The sequence below is a fragment of the Pinus tabuliformis genome, chromosome 4_2 (assembly GCF_031772625.1).
Source record: "Pinus tabuliformis cultivar Carrire ecotype Pingquan chromosome 4_2, CPIR1, whole genome shotgun sequence".
NCBI classification, from domain to species: Eukaryota; Viridiplantae; Streptophyta; class Pinopsida; order Pinales; family Pinaceae; genus Pinus; species Pinus tabuliformis.
The window spans coordinates 1,144,974,471-1,144,997,034 of NC_142304.1; positions in this window are offsets into that span (position 1 = coordinate 1,144,974,471).

Genomic DNA, 22,564 nt, shown 5'->3' on the forward strand with positions numbered 1-22,564 from the left:
TTACAAGTGAACTCAACCTCATTTGGACATTATCATCATCATTATTCATTCTTTTTTCTTTGGTTTGGCTCACATAGGTCTAAAGTATTTCACGGAGATTGGTTTGTACATGTATGAAATTACAGGGTCCGAAGTTCACAAGTGTGATTAGGGTATTTGGTTTCGAGTTGCTGGCATGCTTCAGGGTATTTTCGGTCACAACTGCATGCATGCAAGCTCATGAGTGCGGTTGGAAGGTTTTAACCCCACACATGTACACTCTCTCTGTGTGGTTGGAAACTAGGGTTTGATTTTTATAGTTGATCATAGAACTAACAGTGGACTGCAGAGTTTGACAATTGACCACATATATTGCTAGTTGACCACATGCTTCTAAATCAGGGTTTTGATTATTAGCATTTTTGGGTTCATTTCTTGGATGTTGATTAGTTGATTTTGCTAGATAGTTTTGTGGTTGAAGATATGTATCATTATACTCTCTCTTTGTTGAACATTTTATGAAAATCTAATAAGAAGAAGAATTTGAAAAGGTGTAGTGGGTTTTGCCATGGTATCTAACTAATCCTGGTGTCTCTACGTGTGAATGTTTTTCTTCTATTGTTCATTTATCTTCCCCGACATTGATAATGATATTGTTCTTTTTGTATAGTTGCATATGTTGTTGATAATGTTGTAAATCTGAATAACGTTATGATGTCATGGGGTGCATTCAATATGTAAAAGATGAAATGCAATTATCTAAAGAAAAGAACAACATAGACCCTAAGGAAAATTAACACTGCCACACCAGGCTTGACCATCACCCTTGGCTCAACTCCTCAATCAACTACATTCAACATGCCAATGCACCTCAAGTAAGCACCCCACCATCGATTGATCAGGTGCTCATGTCCCAAGTGTTGTAAAATGCTCAAAAATGAAAGTGCTCAGAACTGGTTCAAACTTGAACGATCGGATAGAGCTCGTCTTCCTGACTCCGGCCCCGCGAACGGTTCAGAAAACGGTCACCGTATGAGAAGTATGCCAAAAAGAAGAATTCCCTAATAACATTGAAATTTTGAATTTTTTCAAAAAAAATTTAAAAGGAGAATATTCCACAAGATATTCATTGGAATATTCTGTTTTGGGCAACCAATGGCAGACAACCACGTGGCAAGCCCTGAGGCCGCCACGTGGCCCAGGGTGACGTCAGCATATATTTGTGGCAGATTTCAAAATTTTGTGGGAGGATGGAGGATTGAACCCACAACCTCGTATGTATTAGCAGTCTGTCTTACCGTTGGGTCACAACAACGATTCTTGTTATGTGGGCGCACTGAACTATAGTTAAGGTTTGAAAATCATTTGGGTGGGAAAAGAAGGGGGCCAGCCCCCATAACACATGACCGCAGCCCCAAAACCTTGGGCCTTAATGTTGAAACTGCGTGGTTGTTGTTTAACAGTCACCGCATATGGATGTTATACGTGGTCACATTTCCGTTTAAAGTGGGCTAATCAACACTTAACGGGTAGTTAACCCGAAGGTCATGGCGCGGACTCCAATGCAGCTAAAAACGCCAACGAACTGATCACATGCATTTAACCCAAACTCCAGTTGCATTAAACCATAACGGTTTGCTTGGCGGGATTCTTGGCGGACCGCCAAATTTGGGCGGACCCACCATAATTGGCAGAGTTAACTAGACTCCAACTAAAGTTAGCTGGAGTATTTTTAGGACCAGCTGGCAGTTGGGAGTAAATGGCCATAACTTTGGCTAGGAAAGGCGGTTTTGGACAATTTTTTTTTGATTTTGGGTCTCTTCGACCTTCTGAAGCCATTGGCATAGGTTTTACAACCATATGAGGTCATTTGCAGAGGTTTTGGCGCCGTGGAAGTTCTAGGAGCCACTAGGGCCCAATATTGTGAGAGCTGTATAGGGTTGCAAGTACCCACTGGAGGTGAACCAGTAGTCAATCCTGAAGGATTCAAGTGTTCTGAATCCGTTTTTACAGTCTATTCCACCTGTAGAGACTTTTATTCAGCTGTATATTCATTTTGAGCATTTAATTAAAACGAGGACAGGCCCATTTGGGAGTGTTGGACCCAGTGGACGTAGCCTAGGAGGGGTGAACTGCTTTATCAACTTCTTTTGCATCTGTGGTTGATTTATTTTGCAGAAAAAATTTGTTTTAGTGTGTTAAACAGTAAAAGGAAATAAATCTGCTATAATTAAATGGGTCATGAACAACTGAAAATTTCATTTGTTTTTGTTTTTTTGTTTTTTGTTTTTTGTTTTGTTTTGTTTTGTTTTTTTTTGTTTTTTTGTTTTGTTTTGTTTTGTTTTGTTTTGTTTTTTTGTTTTTGTTTTTGTTTTTTTGTTTTTTTGTTTTTTTTTTTGTTTTTTTTGTTTTTTTGTTTTTTTTGTTTTTTGTTTTTGTTTTGTTTTGTTTTGTTTTGTTTTGTTTTGTTTTTTGTTTTGTTTTGTTTTGTGTTTTTTTTTTTTTTTTTTCTGAAAGACATGGACATCCGTTAAACATGTATATTATTGAATTGAATACCTTGCAAACCATTTACAAGTAGTTTCAAATTTAGATCAAGTTGGTATCAGAGCTATGTTGTTGTTTCTTTGTATCAAAAGCAGTCAAATAAACTATAGACAGAGCTTGAAACGAGCCAGGAAGCCTTCGAAATGCTCTTGTTATACAATTTCAAAGTAGATAAATGCTCTTTCAGTCAATCTCTGGTGTAGTTGTCTTTTGATTGTTTTTGCGCAAAGATCTTCTAACTGTCTTGCAAGTATTGATGCTTACCAGGTTGAAACTTAAAAGAGGGGAAGGACAGTTGACTAAGAACGAGAGAATCCTCAATCAAGGAAGGCCAGAGAGCCATCACCTCCACCTTCAATTTCACCCTCAAGAGTCTCAGCAGAAGCTTCAAGAATGTCTGAACATGAAGGAGAAATTCCTGCAGACATGGATCCAAAAGAAGAAGAAAGAATCTTCAGAAAGGCTTTCTTGGACCTCACTGAAATGGTGAGGATATTGTACCAAGAAAGAAATGAGAAATTGGCTGGAGAAGGGTCCAAACATCCACATGAAGGAGAGGGCTCTTCAGGAGGTAAGAAAGATGATGATCATTCCAAGAAATGACATGGAGGAAATGGTGATCCACCACCCCCATCATCACCTTCTTCCTCTTCACCCTCATCTTCTTCTTCTGTGCATAAGCATAGATCCTCTGGAAAAAGTCCTTTTTTGAAGCTTGATGTAAAATTCGAATTACCTATGTTTAATGGTGAAGTGAATGCAGAAAAGCTTGACAATTGGATTAGGCAGTTGGAAGCTTACTTGAGGATCCAGAATATGCATGATGATGCCACCAAGATTCAGTTGGCTTCTTTGAGAATGGATGGAGCAACATTGGTCTGGTGGGAGGCCAAGACTAAAGAGGAGATCAAGAAATTTGGTAAGGTTACCTTAACATGGCCTGAATTTCTGTTAGCCATTAAAAAAAATTTTTATCCTCTTGCTCACATGCAGAAAGCCATTATGAACTGGCAAAATTTCAGATAACTTAAGGGTCAGAGTGTCTAAGACTACACCCAAGAATTCAGGAGAAGAGCTCTCTTGTTAGAGGTAGATTTACAGACCCAGGAAACCTTGCTAAAATACATTGGTGGCTTGCATAGCTACCTTAGACACACCATCTTGATGTTTAACCCTACTAGCCTGGATGAGGTTTGTGTCCAAGCTACCCATTTAGAGGCAAGGGGAAAAAACACATTTGAAGAGGGTAGAAACAAGCCCCCCAAGGGGAAAAACAAAGAAAAAACCTCCAAGGGAAAGGGAAAAAAGAATGCATCTATCAAACACGAGGGTGAGAAAGTGATCTGTAAACACTGTTCTAAACCAGGCCATGAGGAGAAAAACTGTTGGAAATTACATCCTGAAAAATGACCTCAATTTAACAAATCCAAAGGGAAACAGAAAACTGCTGCTACTACATCTACACCATAGGATTTAGGGGATGATTCAGGTGATGAAACCAAAATTGCAGCCATGGGTTTGAAAAACTTGAAGGGAAAAGAAATTGAAACTCAAGCCATCACTAGTACCTCAAACTGCCATGTACAAGCTCCTAATGAGGAAGAAAGAATTGAATTGTTTCATGTGAGGGTGATTTCAAAACATACTAAAATTGACACACTTTTTGATAGTGGGTCACAAGAAAACCTTATATCAGAGGACTTGGTCAAGCAGCTTAAACTTGAGACCGTTCCACATCTGAAGCCATATCCACTTGGATGGATTTGCAAGGATGCAAATTTACAAGTTTCAAGGAAGTGCACATTGCGCTTTGCAATTACTGCACATTTTATTGACACAGTTGAACTTGATGTGGTACCTTTTGATATAGCAGGAATTGTTTTGGGAAGTCCTTACTTGTTTGACAGGAAAGCTATCTTTCATCGCCATGAAAACAAATATCATCTTTTCAAAGATGGCAAGGAGTTCATTGTTAGAGCTCATCACAAGAAGACAAATATAGTGATGGTGAATGCAAGACAGGTAAAAAGGTTGGTCAATTCAAGTAAGAATTTATAAGCCCAAGGTTGATGTGAATCATGAGTCATTTGAAAATTGTGATCCAAAACTTAAATCAGATCTGTATGATGTAGTTGATGCATATCATGAGATGTTTCAGGAGCCAACAGTGTTGCCTCCTAAGAGGGAGATTCAACATGAAATCCATTTGCATCCAGATTGTCCTCTTCCAAAAATAGGCATGTACCGCATGTCTATTATGGAGAATGCTGAAATAAAGAAGCAAATCAAGGAATTGTTGGACAAGAGTTTCATAAGGCCAAGTACTTTGCCATGTGGGTCACCGATTGTACTGATTCCAAAGAAAGATGGCACTTGGCGTATATGTGTGTTGATTTCAGGGCCTTGAACAAGATAACGGTAAAGAATCGTTACCCACTCCCAAGGATAGATGATTTGCTAGACCAGCTGAAAGATGCTCGATACTTGTGCAGTGGATATCATCAAGTAAGAATTGAAGAAAGTGACATTTGGAAGACAACCTTTAAAATCAAACAAGGACTCTTTGAATGGCTTGTGATGCCGTTTGGTTTGTGCAATGCACCTGCAACTTTCATGTGGGTAATGGATGATGTCTTGCGTCCTTTTCTTGATGATTTCGTTATTGTCTACTTAGATGACATCTTAATTTTCAGCAAGTCTAGAGAAGATCATGTCATGCATGTTAGGAAAGTACTTGATGTTTTGAAGAAGAATCAGTTATTTCTTAAAATGTCAAAGTGTGAATTTGGGAAGACTTCTTTGGTTTATTTGGGACACATAGTAGGAGGATTCTGCTTTGAGAATAGATCCTGCTAAAAGAGAGGCTATTGTGAATTGGCATACTCCCAAATCCGTAACAGAGGTAAGAAGTTTTTTGGGTGCAGCTCAATATTGGAGGAAGTTCATCTCTAACTTCTCTTCTATAGCAGCTCCTATGCATGCAGTGACAAGTGTGAAGCATGCTTTCCAATGGGGAGACAAGCAGCAAAAAGCTTTCGAATCTTTGAAAGAGAAGATTAGTTCAGCTCCGGTCCTTGCATTACCAGATTTGAGATAGCCATTTGAGATACAAACCGATGCTAGTGATTATGCCATGGGTGCAGTTCTTCTACAGCATGGTAAGCCTATTGCTTTTCATTCTGAAACTTTTAATGTTGCTGTTGTAAATTATCCTATGTATGATAAGGATTTGTATGCGTTGGTACAAAGCGTCAAAAAGTGGAAACACTATTTGATGGGCAAAGAAAATGTGATACATACTGAACATCAGCCCTTATAGTACTTGCAATCACAAAGCAAGTTACAACAGTCACGACACTTCAAATGGATGGGCTTCTTGCAACAGTTCCATTTGGTAATAAGGTACAAGAAAGGTACCCTGAATAAAGTTGCTGATATGCTTTCAAGGCCTATTATTGGTGCTGTTACTTTACTTAAGAATGATTCCATTGTACATGATAGTTACATAGAACAATATGCATTTGATGATGACTTTAAAGATGTGTATGCTAACTTGAGTAAAGGGAATCATGTAGAGGAAAATTACTATCACATGCATAACAATTTGCTGTTTCATTTGGGCAAGTTGTGTATACCACAGGGGGAGAGAATAAATGTCATAAGAGAAGCTCATTCTTCTCTTATTGCTGGCCATTTTGGTGTAAGCAAAACAGTTGCACATCTACATAGGTATTGCTATTGGCCTCACATGGTAGATTCTGTTTCAAGGTTCATAAGAGATTGTTCATTATGTGCTACAAGCAAGCCTAGTAATAGGAAGCTGGGCTTGTATACTCCTTTTCCGGTACCTTCTAGACCATGGGAGAGCATCTCTATGGATTTTGTAGGAGGTTTGCCAAAATCTAGAAAGCAGCATGATTATTTATATGTAGTAGTTGATCGTTTCAGCAAAATGTGTATACTTATGCCTTGTAAGAAAACTATAACTGCTGAACAAACTACTGAATTATTTTTTCATCATGTATGGATTCACTTTGGTTTGCCTACTTCCATTACTAGTGATAGGGATTCCAGATTTGTGGGGAATTTTTGGTCCAATCTATGGGAGATGATGGACACAAAGTTGAAGAAAAGTACTGCTTTCCATCTGCAAACAGATGGACAAACAGAAGTTATGAATAGAACCATTGTGCACCTCTTGAGAGGTTATTGTAGCAAGCATCCCAAGCTTTGGGATGAACATTTGCACTACATACAACATGCTTACAATCGTGCCAAGCACTCTTCCACAAACACCTCACCTTTTGAAGCTTGTTTTGGTTACTTGCCAAAATCACCTCTTGATTTCATTCTTGAGAAAGATGTCGCCATTGAGGGACATAGTGATATTGACAAAGCTCGTTCATCCATTGAAAGAATTAAGCAAATACATCAGCAAATTCAAGAACAACTTGAGAAGAGTCAAGGCAAGTACAAGGAAAGACATGATAAACATAGAGTTGATCACAAGTTTCAAGAAGGGGATGAGGTATGGCTGTACATTAGTAAGGAAAGGATGCAAGGAGAAGGTAAAAAGCTAAAGCCTATTCGTTATGGTCCATTCAAAATCCTCAAGAGGTTGGAAATAATGCTTTTCAATTAGATTTGCCTTCCTACATGCAAATGTATTCTGTTGTTAATGTGGAGAACTTACGTTTGTATGAACCTCCTTTGATCGTTGATCATGAAAGTGCTGTTCAGCTGCCATCTATAGAAGATTTCTCACCATAATTCTTAAATGAGCTGAAAGAAGATACAATCCTTGATAGAAGGACACACACTTCAAGGAGGGGCAATGTAGATTATGTTCGAGTTGGTTTCAAAGGCAGCAAACCGAACAAGGCAAAGTGGATGGAGGTGGACAGAGTGAGGGAGATGTACCCTCACCTCTTTAACAAGTAGTTGAAGGCTTTTGGGGTCCAAAAGCTTCCCAATGGGGAGGCGTGATTAGGTGCTCATGTCCCAAGTGTCGTAAAATGCTCAAAAATGAAAGTGCTCAGAATTGGTTCAAACTTAAAAGATCGGATAGAGCTCATTTCCTGATTCCGGCGCTGTGAACAGTTCGGAAAACGGTCGCCGTATGAGAAAGTTATGCCAAAAAGAAGAATTGCCTAATAACATTGAAATTTTGATTTTTTTCAAAAAAAATTTAAAAAGAGAATATTCCACAAGATATTCATTGGAATATTCCATTTTGGGCAACCAATGGTAGGCAACCACGTGGCAAGCCCGGAGGCCGCCATGTGGCCCAGGGTGACGTCAGCATATATTTGTGGCGCATTTCAAAATTTTGTGGGAGGATGGAGGATTGAACCCACAACCTTGTATGTATTAGCAGTCCGTCTTACCGTTGGGTCACAACAACGGTTCTTGTTATGTGGGCGCACTGAACTATAGTTAAGGTTTGAAAATCATTTGGGGCGGGAAAAGAAGGGGGCCAGCCCCCATAACACATGACCGCAGCCCCAAAACCTTGGGCCTTAACGCTGAAACTGCGCGGTTGTTGTTTAACAGTCACCGCATATGGATGTTATACGTGGTCACATTTCAGTTTAAAGTGGGCTAATCAACACTTAACGGGTAGTTAACCCGAAGGTCATGGCGCGGACTCCAATGCAGCTAAAACCGCCAACGAACTGATTACATGCATTTAACCCAAACTCCAGTTGCATTAAACCATAACGGTTTGTTTGGCGGGATTCTTGGCAGACCGCCAAATTTGGGCAGACCTGCCATAATTGGTGGAGTTAACTGGACTCCAACTAAAGTTAGCTAGAGTCTTTTTAGGACCAGCTGGTAGTTGGGAGTAAATGGCCATAACTTTGGCTAGGAAAGGTGGTTTTGGACAATTTTTTTTTTGATTTTGGGTCTCTTCGACCTTCTAAAGCCATTGGAATAGGTTTTGCAGCCATTTGAGGTCATTTTCAGAGGTTTTGGCACCGTGGAAGTTCTAGGAGCCACTATGGCCTAGTATTGTGAGAGCTGTATAGGGTTGCAAGTACCCATTGGAGGTGAACCAGTAGTCAATCCTGAAGGATTCAAGTGTTCTAAGTCTATTTTTACAGTCTATTCCACCTGTAGAGACTTTTATTCAGCTGTATATTCATTTTGAGCATTTAATTAAAACGAGGACATGCCCATTTGGGAGCCTTGGACCCAACAGACATAGCCCAGGAGGGGTGAACTGCTTTATCAACTTGTTTTGCATCTGTGGTTGATTTATTTTGCAGAACAAATTCGTTTTAGTGTGTTAAACAGTAAAAGGAAATAAATCTGCTATAATTAAATGGGTCATGAACAACTGAAAATTTCATTTGTTTGTTTTCTGAAAGACATGGACATATGTTAAACATGTATATTACTGAATTGAATACGTTGAAAACCATTTGCAAGTAGTTCCAAATTTAGATCATCGATCCAACACCCGACACACAACACACCACTTCAATGCACCCTCGCTTCTCACACCTGCCTCATGACCTCAACTCTCACACCCTTAGCTCTAGTACCAAATCATAAAATGGAAGACATAATATGAAGAATGGTTGTAGCTCATTGGTGAGGCACTCACTCACATAGGACATTGATAAAAATGGTAATGTTTGTATTAAATTAAATAAAACCCACTAGTCAACTCTACGAAAGAGAGTTTGAACCAGGAGAGTTTGGCTCTGCAGAATGCTCTACATTGTTCATGCACATTACACATTAAATAGAAAACATGGTTTTAGGGAAGTTAGAACAACATCCTAAGAAATAGAAACTAATTCCTATCCTGAGGTTACGTGAACCAACTCTACCTATTCTAGGATATTCTCCATTATCTTCAACACTCCCCCTTAATGGAGAATGGGTTCACAAATATGCCTAACATCTCCCTAAACATTTGAAACTTAACTTTTCCAAGAGGCTTAGTGAAAATGTCTGCAACATTATCACATGTATTACAATATTCCAAATGGATTTCTTTAGATTGCACTTTCTCCCTGACAAAGTGGAATTGTGTATCAATATGTTTAGTGTTTTTGTGAAACACCGGATTATTAGAAAGTTTGATTGAACTCTAATTGTCACATCTGATTGTTGTTGCGTCTATCTGTTCTTCCCCAACATCCTGGAGAAGTCTCCGCAACCAAACTGCCTCACATGTTGCTGCACACATGGCTTGATACTCTGCTTCCATTGAGGACAAGGAGACTATGTTCTGCTTCTTGTTGCTCCATGTGATCACCTCAGATCTAATGTTGAATGCATAACCTATTATAGATCTGTGATCATCTACATTTCTAGCCCAATCTGAATCTGCAAATCTTGCCAATCTAACATCAGAGGAGTCAGTGTAAATAATACCGTAATCTACAGTACCTTGTAGATACCTCAAAACACTTTTCGCTGCATTCCAATGGCTTTCAAGTGGCTTAGACATAAATTGACTTAGCACACTGACTGCATAAGCCAAATCAGGTCTGGTGGTGGTTAGGTAGATTAGACTCCCAACCAACTATTTGTAAAGTGTTGCATCCGTCGCTTTTGAGCCATCCTCACACTGCAATTTGATGTTCTGCTGCAATGGTACCGCTGCAAGCTTACACTGATCCATCCTAAACTTTTCTAACAGGCCTTTGACATACTTTGCTTGGGACAAAAATGTTTGACCTGAATCTCTCCAGATCTCAAGACCTAAATAGTATTTGATTTCACCGAGGTGTTTCATTTCAAACACCTGTGACATCTGTTGCTTGATTTCATCGATTAGATATGTAGCATCACCTGTAATGATCAAATCATCTACATACAACGAAATCAACACTACACGCCCTTGTTCATCTTTCATGGTGTAAAGATTAGGGTCATTTTTACTTCTATTATAGCCAGCTTGCAGAAAAAATGAATCAATCTTTTCATACCAAGACCTGGGAGCTTGTTTTAGTCCATAAAGTGCTTTCTTCAATCTACAGACTAAATGTTCTTTTCCTTTCTGGACAAACCCTTCCGGTTGCTCTAGATAAAACTCTTATTTTAGTTCTCCATTAAAAAATGCAGACTTTACATCTAGTTGGTGCATCATCCAATGTTTCTTAGTAGCTAAAGCGATTAACATTCTAATATTGTTCAATTTAGCTATAGGGCGAAGGTTTCTTCATAGTCTATCCCTTCTTTTTGTGAGTACCCCTTTGCTACCAACTTGGCTTTTAGTTTTTCTATGGTTCCATCTACATTAATCTTCAGTTTATATAACCATTTACAACCTATGGTTTGTTTTCCTCTAGGAAGTTCAACCAGTTCCCAAGTGTTATTTCTGATTATTGAATCATATTCCTGTTCCATGACTGTTTTCCATTCACTACATTCATTTGCTTCTTTATAACTAGATGGTTCAAACACATTCATCATACTAGTTATAAAAGTATTTTCCCTATATCTTGCACACATTTGAGCTTTACTACCTGATCTCTTGAGTGGTGGGGTGGCTTCAAACCTTACTTGATCATCATTTTCTTTTTCTTCACGCTGTTGTTGTTGCTGCTGTTGTTGTTGTTGCTGTTGCTGTTCATCCTCTACCTTTGTTTGCTATTGACCTTGATTGTTCTCTGCTTCTTCTTCTACCAAGTACGAAATGTCCCATTCCTCATTGTGCTCATCAGATTCTTCATGATCCTGCTCATGGAATTTGACATCTCTACTAACAAAAATCTTGTGAGTAGAGGGATTAAATAATCTGTAAGCTTTATACTGTGAACAATACCCTATAAAGGTACATCTGATGGCTTTTGAATCTAATTTTCTTCTATCTTCCTTTGGAATGTGGGCAAATGCTTTAGATCCAAATATTCTTAAGTGTTTTACTGCAGGCTTAAATCCATATAATGCTTCATAAGGAGTTTTAGACTCAAGACTCTTTGTAGGACTCCTATTTTTCAAATAAACTGCAGTATTCACTACTTCAGCCCAAAAACCATTCGAAAGATTCTTACCTTTCAACATACTTCTAGCACATTCCACCAGTGTTCTGTTCTTTCTTTCTGTTACTCCATTCTGCTGTGGAGTATGGGGTACTATGAATTGCTGCAAAATTCCATGATCTTTACAATACTTGATAAGCTCATCCTTCCTGTATTCTCCCCCTTGATCAGAACGAAGAATTTTTATCTATTTCCCTGTTTATCTTTCAATCATATTTTTAAACTGCTTAAAGTATTCGAATGTATGACTCTTCTTACTTAAGAAATACACCCAAGAAAACTTTGTACAGTCATCAATAAATAGTAGAAAATATAGTGCACCTCCTAATGATTTTGTTTGCATGGGTCCACAAAGGTCTGTGTGCACTAATTCAAGTATATCCCTCTGTTTCTTTTCTACTCGAATAGGGAATTCTTCTCTATGCATTTTTCCTAATGTACAGGCATCACAATCATTATGTACTTGCTTTAGCATAGGAAGATCTCTTACCATTTCCTTCTTTTGTAGTAACAACAAATCATTGTAGTTGATGTGGCCAAATCTCTGATGCCATAGCTCTTCTGTAGTCAGGCTCGCTGTTGTCAATGCTCGAACTGGTGCAGGTCTTACATCCAACTTGTACAGACCTCCTGTTCGGATTCCTGTAGCAATTGTCTTCATGCCATCTAGCAGATCTTTAATATAACAGTTAGATTTAAAGAATTCAAATTTTAGATCTTGATCTGTAATCATGGATACAGAAATCAAGTTCTTTGTTACACAAGGCACATACATAACATTATGAATTTGTTTTACATTACCATTAGGTAGAATGACAGAAACTTTCCCACACCCTTTGATTTGATGACTTCTATCATCAACTAGGTAAATTTGTTCACCTTCATTGATTTATTTAAAATCTTCAAACCAATGCTTGTTGCCTATCATGTGTGTTGACACTCATGAATATACATACTGGAAATGTCTGCATCAACATCCTCATCATGATCTGTTATGAAAAATTTGAAATTCTGCACATGATTGTCATTTGCGAGATGACCTGCATGTCTTTTCTGCTTTTGCTGTTCTTCATGATATTTCTTCTTCCTGCACTCCCTGGCAATATGACCCAGTTTTCTGCAATAAAAACATTTAGTTTTAGAGTAGTTTCTATTCGGATGCATACCTTGGGTTTGATTCGGTCTTTTGTGTGAGTTTGCTCCATTTTGCTGTTGTGGACTTCCTTTCCCTTTGAAGAAGTTTTTCTTCGCCATCAATGCAAGATTGGCACTCTGGGGCTTCAGAGTCGATCTTCTTTCTTCTTCCTGCATCAATATACCTGTCAGCTCTTCAAATTTTGAGATCTTCTCTCTGGAATTTATCCTAGTGATGAACATTTGGTAATCATCAGTGACACCATTCATTGTAATGGTTACAAGATCTGTATCATCAACTGTATGACCAATATCTGCCAATTTGTTCTTCAGGTCTTTGATCCTTGCTACGAATGAAGCAATTGTTTCATTCTCCTCCATCTTCAGAGATAAGATCTTACTCTTGAGGAATAGAAGACGATTTGAATTCCTGATCTCATACAACTCCTTCAGAATTCCCCAGATCTCGTTAGTTGTCTTACATTCTCTGATGTGTGGTATGATGCAGTCTTTCACTGACATCTTCAACAATGTCCTTGCTTTACCTTCTTGCTTCTCCCAATCTGGGATCGATGCTGATCCAGCCACGGGCTTCGGCTCATCCCCATTCACAATCGTCCAAGCACTCTGCACGTCTAGCAGAGTCTGCATCTTGAATTTCCAATTTGCATAATTGGAACCATCGAGCTTGTTATGCTCATTCAAGCATGCTTCAAACATATTGTTATTCATCTTGGCGATTTAGAAAAAAAAAATTCGACAGGTAAAAGAAGATGTTAGATTTACCCCAGATCTGTGACAAAGATAGATCACTGATCTTCAATGTTGTTTGATCTCGCAGCACACCCGCAGATCACCGTGGCTTCCTTCACAGCCTCCAGACAACCTTCTGTTGTCAGCTACAACCTTGTTCTTGGCTTCCCCACGCAACTTTTATGATTTACACGATTGTCACAGATGTACATGACTTATTTTTACACGAAATACCTGCGACAGCCAAAATAAAATGTGTGCGAAGGAGCTACAGGCACTTGCCGCAGTGATACTCCTCTTAAACTGCGACGATTTCGGTTTCGGCATAGTTATACTCCTCAAAACAACGATGATTCCTGTTCAGTGACTCCCACCAGCCAGCGTACAAGTTCTTTAGCCCTGACGCTCTAATACCATGATAAAAATGACAATGTTTGTATTAAATGAAATAAAACCCACTAGTCAGCTCTACGAAAGAGACTCTGAACCAGGAGAGTCTGGCTCTGCAGAACGCTCTACATTGTTCATGCACATTACACATTAAATAGAAAACATGGTTTTAAGGAAGTTAGAACAACATCCTAAGAAATAGAAACTAATTCCTATCATGAGGTTACATGAACCAACTCTACCTATTCTAGGATATTCTCCATTATCTTCAACAGACATTGCATCACTCACATTTGTAGTCACCAAGCAAGCAATCTCTTAGATATATAGAATTACATTCTCGTTGAACAAATTTCAAAAATACAAAATCTGACAAGTGATAAAAAACTACTTAGAAAAGCAACTGAAACAAGTATAACAAGCTCTATTATTAAGAAAATCTTCTAAATTTCTCCATTATTATCTAACAACAACATCTCTGTCCTTAAATACAATTATAATACATATTATACATTTGCAAATTCTTTTGATTTTCATTAAAATACATTTAAATTAACCACCATAATTTCAAAATTATATATATATATATTATAAGAAAATTGCGTCTAAAACATGTATGGAAAGAGTGCAATCCTAGTGTTGAAGATAAAACAAATGATATTATAAAGACCACGATAAAATCCACTCAAAACCTTTGAAACCAAAACCATAAAGTCAATTCATATAGGAGAATTTCTTACTCAAGATTTAGGATATTCATACAAATATCTCACATTTTTATATGAAGTTATCAACTAACACTTAATAGCAAAGCACTCATATTCATAAAATTATCATAATTAAGCATTTCATATCAAATATTTATGAATACCAACTAACACTTATTAGCGAAGCAGTGATATTCATAAAATTATCATAATTAAGCAGTTCACATCAAATATTTATGAATTCTAACTCCTCAATTAGGACATGTTTAATTAGTAATAAGAAAGTGTACGCTAAAATGATATAATGACAAAGTTGTCCTTAATCATTAAAGTAAATAATTAAAATTATATATAAGATAATAAAGTTTATGAATTTTTTTGAATAAGATATATGTTTTTGGAGAATTTTTTTTAAGCATTTTATCATATTTTAAGGAGAATGGTATCGAGTAAATCAGTGATTTTATTTACAAATTATTTTATATCCAATATTTATGAAATTTAATTACTTAAGACAGGTTTGATTTATGGGTAAATAAATTGGTTCAATTTTGACAACTTGTGAAACATATTACATAATAAAATGTTATAATAAAGGTATATAATAAATTTTAAAAAGTTTATAATAAATATATAATGAAGAGTATATACCAAAGAATATATATTGAAAGGGATATAATCAAAGAAATAAAAATATTTTTATTTTTCAAAACTAAAGTTTAATAACCCTATTCAAATGCTATTAATTTATTTGTCATATTCAGTAAAACTATATATATATATAAAAGAGAACAAAACACATAATTAAACTAGATTAAGAGTTGATGTTTTTTTCTAACCATTTTTTTCACCATTGGTTGAGAAGGTGTTGGAGATTTATTGTTCTTTTCTATTTTTGTCTAAACTTCCTTTGTATTAGTTAGAGTCCTTGTTATTTCTTCCAATTGAGATGGTGTAGTCTAAAGAGACCACAAATTAGCCTAGAAAATAATGGAAATTTCGGCAAGATTATGACAAAATCCGACATAATTTTTTAAAAATCTTGGTTATAGCTGTCAAACTTCAGGATTTTGGGTGCCCGAGGGGTTCTTAATGGTGTTGAAACCATTTCCACCATCAAAAAACGATTTAAACACTCCAACATTCTGATTTTTTGATTTTTTATACTGGATTCCAGCAAGAAATTTGTTGTCCAGGCGAATTTGTGGCATTCGTAGACAACACCTTTATTGTTATTCCCTACTTTTGGCCTTTTTTTCTTTTTCTTTTTTTCTTTTGCATTAATACAAATCCTTTTTTTTCTTCCAAATCTAGATTATCTTAAAATGGTGATTCTACTTCTTCTAAAGCCTCAACTTTTTCAGCTTAGCTTTCCCAACTCACTATTGTTGACTTATAACCTATTTTACTTTGTATTTTTGTTCCTTGATCATGTGAGACAAGTTCATCCATCTTTGGGTTTAGGATTACCTGTTCTTGTTGAATTTCTTGAAGTACTGGACTCAATTGAGTTGAATAATTTGCTTGTGATGTTGTACCACTGGAACAAGAGACTATCTAGTGGTCTTCTGTAAAAACAACCCACCATGTTGATTTACATTGAGGCTTCTTGTTCTTTCTAAACCCTTTAGAGCATTAAGTTACAATGTGACCAATTTCAAAACAAGTCCGGAAGTCCGGTATCGCAAAAAAACTCTTTGATAGTCCAACTTTTGGGACCAAACTAATTTTTACTTGTCAAAATAATTTATTGTGAGAACTTTTTAATGAAATCCATTTCCATACATATTCTAACATATCTTGATATGCTACGCCTTTCGGTTTCATTAGATGCAAAGTGGAACTTTCTGAGATCTAATCCAATGAATTGAAGAGATGGTAAACCCCAAAAAATGCAATGATAGATTTGAGAGTCTCATCCAAGCAGGTGCTTAAGCATGAACATCAACTAAAGGATTGAAAGAGGGAGACTACGACTTCATGCACAAATCTAAGTTTCTTCAAAACCACAAACCTAAATTAAGAATTAGATCAGTCTTTGGTAATTTCAAACTCAAGGATAAAGAAACACTTTCCATAATAGTGGATGAAGATTTTCTTTCTAATCATTGGAATCCAAGAGTGTGATATCTATTCATGAAGATCTACTAATTGAGGCAAAAAATCATTAAAATGACAAATCAAATTGATGTAATTGAGAAATTCTATTTCTTCTTCAACATCAGGTCCCATGGGATTTGAATTAATAGGGTTGTCTTGCACCAAAAGGAGGGAGGAAAAATAAAAGGAACTTTCATAACAATATCCTTGAAAGAATGACCTCTCATAAATCAAAAGTGCTATTCTGAGATCATTTTCATATGACTCACTAGAGTGTGTACTAGAATGAGATTCGTGGCTCGAACCATATATAGAGGGAGACGATGACCCCACCAACACTGTTGGGATGAGCATAGAGTGTTGGAAGAGCTTAAAGATGTTGGGAGATTGAGTTGCATATGGCTAGGGTTAAACCATAGCTATGATCGCCAAAAGTAGGAGGAGCTCCATCACCTTGTCCTACTTGTCTTATATTATCACATAAATAATAGTTGACAAGATAAATTTATTTTAATTTAAAATTTATAAAGTTTCAAGGAATCAAATTTATGAAAGTATAAATTCTTCCATCATGTAAAATAAATATAAGAAGATTTTTTTTTGGCAACTAGGTTGACCCCAGGCTCAACAAACCAATCTATTAGATAGAAGAACGATCTACCCACTAGTGGGATGCTATCACTAGGATAGTGCAAAGTTCATCCAAGTTTGGACATCCTTGGGATAGTTTAATTCCCACAAAAGTGGCTTCCATCCTCAAACCAACTAGTCCACAACTCATAGATTTTAAGAAGATTATGTCATTTAACTCTGTAAAACACAAAACCAATAATTGATAAAAATATGAATTTGAAAAAATACAATTTTAATAAATGCCAATATATTTATGATGATGATGATGATGATTAACGTCCACTAAGACCAATGTGGTCCATCAGACCTCAAGAAAATAGAGTCTAATTGTCATTCTTCAAAACCTTGTTTCTGTGATCAAGGAGCAAGAAAAGAAGCGTTCCAAGATCGCTATAGTTGGGCTAGCTTAATAAGTCAAGAAGCTTGGAGGTGTGGCTGATGATAGGGAATTGAGAGCAGATATGGGCAAGAGCCGGACAGTCTAAAAGGAAGTGCTTTTCATCTTCCACCTTCTTAGTATCACAAATCTGACAAATTCTATCATCTCAGGGAGTCTTGGGAGTAGACCATCGTCTGGTCTCACTCTGAAGCTCATGAGAGTTAGTTCTAATCCTAGCGAGGCTCATTTTCTTCTTAGTGCTAGTCAACATAGAGAGATAATTCTGGTTATCAAGGGTGGGGTTGATCACCTCCTTATAGTACCTTAGTTTCCTTTTACCCTCTAGCTCCTTAGCATCCCACATATTGTCTTTAAAACTTGAGGTAATAGTATCTTTGATATTGTCCTTACTTCCCATGATGATATCCTCCTTAATCCCCCAAAGGCTGAGCCAAGAATGAGCATCCAGATGCTACCCGTGCTTGATGCGTAGGTGGGGGTTTTGACTAAAGTTAGAAGCAATTTTTGGGAGCCTCTTGGATTCCATATTGTGAAGCTTCTTCTTATACATTAGATATCTAAACACATTCACACTTTCAATGGGGTACATGCCATCTTCGATCAAGAGGATAGGATAGGGATTATTTCCCTTGATCTTGAGGTTATAGGTTATGAATTACTTTTGGATCATCTCAATCTTTCTCCATGACTCCCTAGATATACTACACCCCCAAAATTCACATTCATATAAGATAACATGGGTGATAAGAGTCTCAAAGAGGAACCTTTTTTTACTCCAAATGTACAGATCGACTGTCATACAATTGTTTTCCAGTTCATAATAAGCTTCCCAACCTCCAATAATTCTTTTCTTGATGTTGTAATTCTAGTTGAGCCGATGAGGAAATTCAATACCCAAATATTTATAAGAAGACACCTGCTCAAGGCAATGGTTATCATAGAGGAAACTACCATGGGTGATATTTTTGGACTTAATGATAATGAATTTAGTCTTGTTGCTATTAACAATCATAACCATGTTGGAGCAGTAGACATGAAGAGTCTTAAGATGCTCGTCTAGGTAATCATGGCTCCTTGCAAGAAGAATGATATTATCAACATAAAGGAGAAGAGTAATGATAATACCAGTGAGCTTGGCGCCTTTGCAACCCGTAGTTTCTAGAAACTCCTCTAGTTTATCGATGTAAATACCAAAAAGGGTAGGGGAAAGGGGACAACCTTGCTTAACCCCGATATTACATTTAATATCTTTAGACCATACTTCATTGGTATTAAGCTTGGAAATGACAGTCTCATAGAGGCAGATCATAACAATCCTCAATTTAGGAGGAACCTTGATCTCTTCAAGCCTCTCCCAAAACTTATCTCGGGGGACAGTGTTGAAATCTTTTCTAAAGTCCACAAAACAACAGAAGAGATCGATTTTACTATTGCGACATTCCTCTGTGATGACCCTAAGGGTGAGAAGGTGCTTGATGGTCGAGTGATGTCTCCTAAAATCAACTTGCCCTTTAGCTCTTTTATTTTGGTTCTCAAGCCAAAGGCTAATTTTTTTTCCAGAATGTGCCCATAAAGCTTGGCTAGGATGTGGCTAATCATAATGGTCATGTAGTTAGAGGGAACGCTTTTGTCCCCATTTTTGAAGATAGGCACAATAGGGCTTTGCATCCAAAGCTTAGGGAAGCCATGCTTTACAACCAGATTGAGAAGCTTGTGGAGATGAGGAATGTAGATAGACTTTCCCATTTTAAAGATCTCAGCTAGGTAACCTTCAATATCTTTGGCTTTCCCATTAGCGAGCTTATTAATCCCAGACTCAACATCTTCCAAAGAAAAAATATCATCCTTAATAAGAGTGTTTAAGATGGTGCCCATGGTGTCCGGAGAGTCATACAACTTCTTAAGATAGTTATCCAAATTTTCTAGGGAGATAGAATGATTATCTTTAGTTTTACAAACAAGCACATTCCACCAAAAATTTCTGGGCGCAACTTTATAAAGGTGGAGAAGATGCTCTTGTCTCTTATTAATATATGACATCTTCTTCCTCTTAATGAGAGCTTTGTATATACTTATATTCTGGAGCTTAATGATTTCATTAGGGGCGTCTCTAATTTCTTTCCTGGCAATTTTACAGTCTTTGTCATACCAAGGATTGGAAGTTCTATTATTTTTCTTATACGAAGTCTTAGTAGAGAATTTGCTAATGGTGGTGGAAAGGGTAGTAGTAAAATGGTAATAGATTTGATCAATGTTGTTATTATAAGTTAGGGAGCCTAAATCCTTTTCCAAATCCTTTAAGAAAAGGTCAACATTACTTCTATCAAAGTGAATGTGACTTTTTCTTTCACTGTTCTCCTGCATGTGGGTGGTATGCATAGCAAGATTGAGGGATAAAGACAAAGGTCTGTGGTCAGAGTCAAGCTTGTACCCGTTAAGAAGCTCAAAGTTTGTAATATGGTTGAGGACATGGATGTCAGAAATTGCATAATCCATGACGCTGCTACCCAGCCCATGGAGACAGGTCATCTGACCAGAGAGAGGCCATTTATTAATACCATTACAAATGATTAGGTCCCGAGAACTACAAAGTTTGAGGAGCTCAGTGCCAAATAAGTTCTCGATTATGTCTTCATATTTTCTCTTGAATCTATTAGCTAAGTTACCATCCTCATCAAGCCACAAAGGGTTGTTAGAGTTGTTACTTAACCTAATAGCTTGGTTAGTAGTAGTTCGAGCATTAAAGTCCCAAAGAAAAAGGATATTGCCTCCATTCCTTAAGTTGTAGATGTCTTTTTCTAAGGTATTGAAAGGACAATTCTTATCCAGGTTGTTTTTCTTATAGGATGTAGAGTTGATAGGGGCAAAATAGAATATTGCAAGAAATATCCTATTGGTTGTAAAATGAGAGATCTCGATCCAAATGTACTGATTGAAGGGGCCAATTTTATGAAGTCGGATGTGAGAGGAAGCAAATTCCCTAATATAACAGGCTATACCACTAAAACCTCTCCTCGAGGATTTCTTATTCCAAGCAGACTAAAGAGTGAACCCTTCAAGATGAGTGACCCTATATTCGTCATGCTCCCAAGTTTCAACTGAAAGAATAAGATCAATATCACTCGGGATCCAACTTAACATAGTACCTTTACACCATGGAAAACCACGACAATTCCAGAAGAGGATCCGGAGTGATGCTATTCCATATTTATCACTCGTGTTTGGGACTCTGTCTCTAACAATAACTTTCCAATTCCTAATGATTTCCCATTTCTCTTCTTTTCTTGCCTCCTTGACCTTTTGTACTATTCTCCTAAGTTCAACTTGGTCTTCTGGAATGGGATCTTCATTTATAAAGATTCTCATTCCTTTTAGGCATGGGGATTTCCTAAGTATATCTAATTTATGGTCATTACAACTGAACTTGACACAGATTAGTCTATGTTTATGCTCAAGTATCTTTCCTACCCTTATTACTTCAGCGAGATAAATTGCTTGAATTTGAGATTTTGTCTTTAATTGTTCTTTAACTAGTTCTAATGTGTCTTCATTGTTTTGTTCTTCTACACCAACAATTATAAGGTGTAAGGCTCTTTTGTGGCGCTCATGGTCTAGAACAATTAGTTTATTAGTTTCTTCTTTTATGGGTTTAATATCTAATTTATTCTCTGTGTTTATTTAGGGCTGAGTTACTATGTAGTTGTTTTTGTAGATTTTTAATCTGGCTTTTTAAAGTGTCATTTTCTCTAACCATTGCTTGTTTGCTATCTTCGATTTCTTGAATTCTACCTTTCATTCCTTGGAGTTCAGTCTCGAGTGAGCGTATTATTTTCTAATGATTTGTGGTTATTGTCAAACATTGTAGTTAATTCTAGTTTAAAATATTTTTCTCTTTCTTCTCTTCGTCTTTCTAAAGATTCAATGTACTCATAAAGACTCTCTAGAGTAATCTTACTTGGTCTCCCTTTGCTAGAGGGGGTTTTAGAAAGGTGTGGTGAAGTACTCATAGTGGAAATAAACAAAACTTAACAAAAGGAGAGTAAGTGGGAACATATGCACCTATCCGAGTTATCTGCAACTGTGTTTGTAATGAAAATTTAATTGGATGGAATGTTTACTGTAGTCCTCTTCGATCTACTTCAATATTATTATAAATATCTTATAATTATATTTTTGTGTAAATAATTTGAGTTGTTGTGAGGTTCTAAATCTATTTATACATTTAACAATGCATTTCAAACTCACTCAATTTTTTTATCTCCATCAAAACTATATAAATATTTAGTAAAATTTAATATCTTATAATTTATACATGCCAGTAAAATTTATATTTTTTCCATAATAATAATTCTCTCAATTATCTTAAATAAACTTAATAAAAATATTTAATTAATATTATATTTTTATTAATGTATTTTTATTTGTATTAATATTATATTTTTACATCAATAGGATATTAACCACCAAACATCACATATGATAAAAGTCAAAGGCCATCAGCAGCACAAAACAAAAACCCTAAATAGATTGCGACGCTGATGGAAATTGTACATAATGTATTATTGAACCGATCAAATTAGCTACAGGCAGCAGAACGCATAAATGGACCGCATCAAATGGAAATTGTCAAAAAGGAATTACAGGCCACAGAAACCATAGATTGACCGCATCAAATGGAGATTGTCAAAAATGGATTACAGAAAATTGTCACAAATGGATTTTTTTTTTCAAAGGTACAAATCATGCCTGACCAGTTTTTAGGTGTACATTATTTTGTTTAGGATTGGAAAACAAGATGCAGAAGAGTTTAGGTATATATCATTTTACTAAATATTGGAACAGATTGGAACACAGATGAGTAATTTTTTTTTTTTAATTATAGGGTGAATTAGTAACTGTCAGTCCTAATTTATGGGAGG